This window comes from Muntiacus reevesi, chromosome 3, assembly GCF_963930625.1.
Source record: "Muntiacus reevesi chromosome 3, mMunRee1.1, whole genome shotgun sequence".
Classification (NCBI taxonomy): domain Eukaryota; kingdom Metazoa; phylum Chordata; class Mammalia; order Artiodactyla; family Cervidae; genus Muntiacus; species Muntiacus reevesi.
This window is the reverse complement of record NC_089251.1, coordinates 269,557,269-269,563,268: the sequence shown is the minus strand read 5'-3', so window position 1 is coordinate 269,563,268 and position 6,000 is coordinate 269,557,269.

The following is a 6,000-nucleotide window of genomic DNA, read 5'->3' as shown; positions in this document are numbered from 1 at the left end:
ACTGTTTTCACTGTTTCCCCATCTATTTGCCATGAAGTAATGGGACCAGATGCCATGATCTTAGTTTTCTGAATGTTGAGCTTTAAGCCAACTTTTTCACTCTCCTCTTCCACTTTCATCAAGAGGCTCTTTAGTTCTTCACTTTCTGCCGTAAGGGTGGTGTCATCTCCGTGTCTGAGGTTATTGATATTTCTCCCAGCAGTCTGGATTCCCGCTTGTGATTCTTCAAGCCCAGCATTTCTCATGATGTACTCTTCATATAAGTTAAATAAGCACAGTGACAATATACAGCCTTGATGTACTCCTTTTCCTATTTGGAGCCAGTCTGTTGTTCCATGTTCAGTTCTAACTGTTGTTTCCTGACCTACATATAGGTTTCTCAAGAGGTGGGTCAGGTGGCCTGGTGTGACCATCTGTTTCAGAATTTTCCACAGTTTTTTGTGATCCACACGGTCAGAGGCTTTGGCATGGTCAATAAAGCAGAAATAGATGTTTTTCTGGAACTCTCTTGCTTTCTCGATGTTCCAGCGGATGTTGGCAGGTTGATCTCTGGTTCCTCTGCCTTTTCTAAAACCAGCTGGAACATCTGGAAGTTCACAGTTTATGTATTACTGAAGCCTGGCTTGGAGAATTTTGAGCATTACTTTACTAGCGTGAGAGAGGAGTGTGATTATTTACCTTAAGTTCACTATTTTCAGAATTGTGATAGAGAATTAGCATAGTTGTAGTGATACAACTGAGGGACTGAGAGAGGAAGGTTTCTTTTTTGGTGAGCACATCTGTTTTGAACTTTTCCAAAAAACAGCAACAATAATGATTCCTACTATGGCAATAAAATCATAAGGACATTGTATTTAAACAAAACTATGTATGATTCAAGGGTAAGTTTTGTATGTAAGCTTTTTAGCTGTATATACTTAAAGCTATTTGTTATAATACTTTAATTATCTATTGAAGTATACATGCTCAAAAATCTTTCATTGATGGGTGCATAATCATAAAAAGTTTGCAAATCACTCCGTCTATTTTCTGACACTTTTTCCTCATTGAAACAATTACTCTTACAATACAGTTTCTTATACCAATGTTACAGTGTCAACTATGGAATTCTGGCAGTTGATGATAAAATATTGGCAGTACTTATTTTTAAAACATTTCCCACATTTTTCACTTCCACATTGTTTGATCTGTAGTTACTGCTTTGTGTTCACTTGAAGATCTCAGTATATGGGGGAAGCAATAACTCCTACCATCATTGTGATCTTTAGTGTTTGGAGTAATGTTTAGCTGAAGTATTTGGGAAAGCTAACTCTGAAAGGTACTGCTGACCTGTAATAGGAATAACTTTAGGGAAGATTGTTCTTATTGTTTACGTACTGGTGCTTCTTAAAAAAAATCAGATGCTCTTTCTCTTTACAGGATGCCATACTTTACATAAACTCATTATACTGAACTGACATCTGAATTAATATAAAAGTTTAAATTCAGATGTAATTTTCTTTTTGAAAGTTTTTGAGAACAGCTTTTATATACCAGTTTCACACTGTTATGTATCATGTGTTGTTCAGTTGCTCAGTCATGTCCAGGTCTTTGCTACTCTGTGAACTGCAGCATTGCCAGGCTTTCCTGTCCTTCACTGTCTCCCTGAGTTTGCTCAAACTCATGTCCGTTGAAATCCATGATACCATCTAACCATCTTATCCTCTGTTGTCCCCTTCTCCTTCTGCCTTCAATGTTTCTCAGCATCAAGATCTTTTCCAGTGAGTTGGCTCTTCGCATCAGGTGGCCACAGTATTGGAGCTTCAGTTTCAGCATTAGTCCTTCCAGTGAATATTCAGGACTTTAGGATGGGCTGGTTGGATCTCCTTGCGGTCCACTGGACTCTCAAGAGTCTTCTCCAACACCACAGTTCAGAAGCATCAGTTCTTCAGCCCTCACCTTTCTTTATGGTCCAAGTAGATACATAACTTGCATTTGTACAGTTTTCCTAAATTTAGGGATCTGTTTTATAAAGTTAGATATGTTAAAAAGTTGAACTGATGCACTGATGTCCTCAGTATATGAATATGTATATGTATATGTATCTAATTCTCACATAAGAATGACTTGGCATAGAAAAAAGAATGATTTGATATAATCCTACTTTTAAATGGTAACCATAGAATGGTTAATGTTAAATTAATATTAAAAACTAATGTTTTTTTTTAATAAAAATAGATCTAACTTGGTTACTTATTTTATTTTAGCGAAGAATAACCAGAATTCAACAAATAGAAAAGGACATACTTCGTATACGACAGCTTTTACAGTCCCAAGCAACCGAAGGTTAGTGAATTGTCTCTTTTGTTTGTAGTTATAATGATAGGTGGTTGTTCTAAGAAAAGAAAATATGTATAATTAGCATGGCGTCATTGAAATAGATGCTCTAGAGAATTGAGACACTTGATAAGCTTTTTCATTAAATTAAGTATAGATTTCAAAAATCTATACTAGTATGATTTCTTCATAACTTTTATGCAATTAAAGCTTATAGAGCCATAAATAGATACCTTACTTCAGTTATCTGTTTACATATAATTTGGCTACTAACAGTTTGTAAATAAGCTATCTCCTTGTGTAATCCATAGTAAAAGTTGATCATATACATTTATCTGTGCTTACTTTACAAACTTCATTAAAATGACAGTAAAAGGGTAAAATGAAAAAGCACAAATACCAGGGAAGGTGACAATAAAATTTGGAGAACTGCAAAGCATATAAACAAACAATTCTTCTAGATTATGGTAGAGAGCTGACCCCAGAGTGAGCAGTAGGAGGTCACAAAGCAACTCATTTTACACTGTGGAGTCCTGAAAGTTTCCAGAGTTGGTTACACTAGGTACTTCTGGAAATGAGGATTAAAAAGGGGGTTAAAACCATATTTGTCAGCTCTTCAGCTGAAATTTGGTTTTGATCACTACACAGAAGGATGGGGTATAAAAAACCATCCCTTCAGCTATCTGTTTATAGCCACTGAATTTGGGCACTTGTCACTTTGTTTATGGGTAAATAAAAAGAAAACCTACATGGAACTTAAATGAACTATTGCTGAATAAGGAAAAATAGCATGTGGGAGGCTCAGAGAAAATAAAGTATTTCTTCTTAAGTCAACTACAGGATGACCTGTCTCTCTGCAATAAGAGCAAAAAGTGTTGAATAAAAGTCCTCATTGAACAATACAGAATTGTTGCTAGGAAAAATTGGCTCAGTATTTGGGGATATACCAATGCAAAGTTTCTAATATGCAGCCAGATTGAGACTCACATTCCAGATCATACAGGAAAAAAGAAGAGAATGCAAAGAATGAAATATCAACCTAGTGCTTTTTTCTAACTATAATTACTAAAAACATGATGAAGTGCTTGTTGATATTTTAAAATGTTTATGAGATACAAAATAGTATGTACACTTTGATCCCATTTTTTAATATGCACAGTCTTTCAGAAATAATATGAAAAGGCAGGTAACCACTGCTAATACCTCCTTGTTTTCTTAGTTTGGCCAGTTTTGTAATGTTTTTATAGTAGCTGCACAGCTTTTAGAGTGAGAGAAAACTTTTGTATGCGAAACAAATCTGACGTGTCCTTTCATCACCAGCATCCTTCCCAAGTAGCTCGATGGTAAAGAATCCGCCTGCCAGCCCAGGAGACGCAGGTTCTATCACTGGGTCGGGAAGATTCCCTGGAGAACGAAATGGCAACCCACCCCAGTAGTCTTCCCTAGTAAATCCAGTAGAAAGAGACACCTGGTGGACTACCGTCCATGGGGTTGCAAAAGAGTCGGACATGACTTGGCAAGTAAACCACAGCAACAGCACTTACTGCCAGCCCTGAGAATCTGACTGGATAATGAACAGTTCTGTTTGGAGGCAGAAACTTAGTGCAAGCCCATTTACACACAGAGAAGACAACTAATTCTAATGTCAAAAAGTATAATTTTGAAAACAGTGTCTTTTAAGACTCTGGTCATGCATGCCTTGCTTTTTAAATCTCTTAGAAGCTTTGGCTTCAGTACATTTGAATTTGAAATATGTAGAAACATGTACTTGCTAAGTAGTCAAGTTCAGTGTAATAGTCATATTGCTAAAAGTAGTTTAATCTGGATGTTTTAAGTCAGTATGAACCAAATATTTGTAATATACAGACTGTGTCCTTTTTGCAATATTAACTCTTCAGTACTGTTTTTTTCTTTCCAAAATAAAACAAAACTATCTCTTTACTCCTTTTTCAATGTCATTGGCATTGCTGTATGTGGCATTCTGGTTATTATGGCCCCTTTGGGTTTCCAGGGTAGTTTATCTGTGGTGTTTTGTTTTTTTTTCCCCTTGATCAAAATTACTATACTCTATTTTTAAAACTGTTTTTAGAGAGGCAACTTTTGTTTTTTATTGAGCAGCACTGCATTTATATTTTCTTTTTATATATATTTTTTCTGCTTTGAGTGTTTGCTGTTGTTTTTCTAGCTTCTTTAGTTATAGTTAGCTTTTATTCACCATCTTTCTTGTATTATGATTTTTACTGTTTGGCTGCATCAACAGGGTTGTTTTTTTTAAATTTCTAAATCAATATTTACACTTATTTTTTCTACTTGATTGACTCTTTCATGTGTGTTAAATAGCCTTCTTTGCTGTTAGTATTGCTGCACGGGGCTTCTTTTGGTCATCATTTGCCTGGTATAATATACTCACTGTCAGTACATTTCCAAACGTTACCAACATTCTGGCCTCTAGAAATTCCTAAGAAAAACTGTCATTTGTTAATAATAGTTCTCATTATCAGTACAATTATAAGTTTATTGCAGGTTGGGGGCTTGTTTGTGTTTTTTTATCTGTTCAAGATTTCATTTATATCATTGGATTTGGGACCAACTGTCTACCACCATAACCTAGTCTATTCTTGTTTCTTTTTGTTATAAAAATGGCCATATTTTTCATAGCCTTAAGTCGTTACATTTATTCAGTGAATATAAACTAAAAGAAGGTATCATGTCTTATTTAAGAAAGAAAGGTTTTTAATTTTACTGTTTGCTGTTTCTTTATTACTATCAGAAGGAGAAGCTAGAAAATGGAGAAAACGGGATCAGATACTCATAAATTAGTTCACATACAGTACTGAAAAGAAAAGATGTCTGCCAAATAATTTCTCCACCATGAAGCATCTTATAACACTATCTTTGCCCTACCTGCTAACAATTCTGGTTTAAGATCTAGATGCAGGATATAACTCAGATGATATAACTATTGCACTTGATTCAAATCTCAGAAGTTCCAAGAGGGTACATGAGGCAACCAGTCCTACCACTTTCTTTTGTATTCTATAGGTTATTTACTGACAAATGTATACCATTTGGGGGGGAGGGGCCCCAAAAGATGGGAGCTATAAGGAAAATTGTGGCATGATTTAATAGTCTCTAGAAAATAGCCAATGAGAAATAGTTTTTAAAATCCCATGCAGAGTACTCTTATAACTCATTAATAAAGAGACAACCCAACTTACAAATGGGCTAAAGATTTGAATACACATTTCACCAGAAAAATTCATAGGAATGGCTAATAAGCACATGAAAATAGGCTCGACATCATTGGATGTTAAGGAAGTCAAGTTAAAACCACAATGCTATATCACTCTATACTCACTAGGATGGCTGTAATCGTGAGGAAAACAATAAGCATTGGCACGGATGTGGATAAATAGAAGCTGTCATATGTTGCTGATGGGAATGTAAAATGGTTCAGCCACTTGGAAAAGTTTGGCAGTTATCTAAAGTATTAAAGGTATAGTTACCATATGACCCAGCAATTCCACTTCTAGCTATCTAAGAGAAATGAGCACATATGTCCACACAGAGACTTTAATTTGAATATTCATGGAAGTATTATTCACAGTAGCCCAAAAGTAGAAAAATGCAAAAGTGTATCAACTGGTAAATCAATAAATAAAATGTATACCGTTACAATGTAAT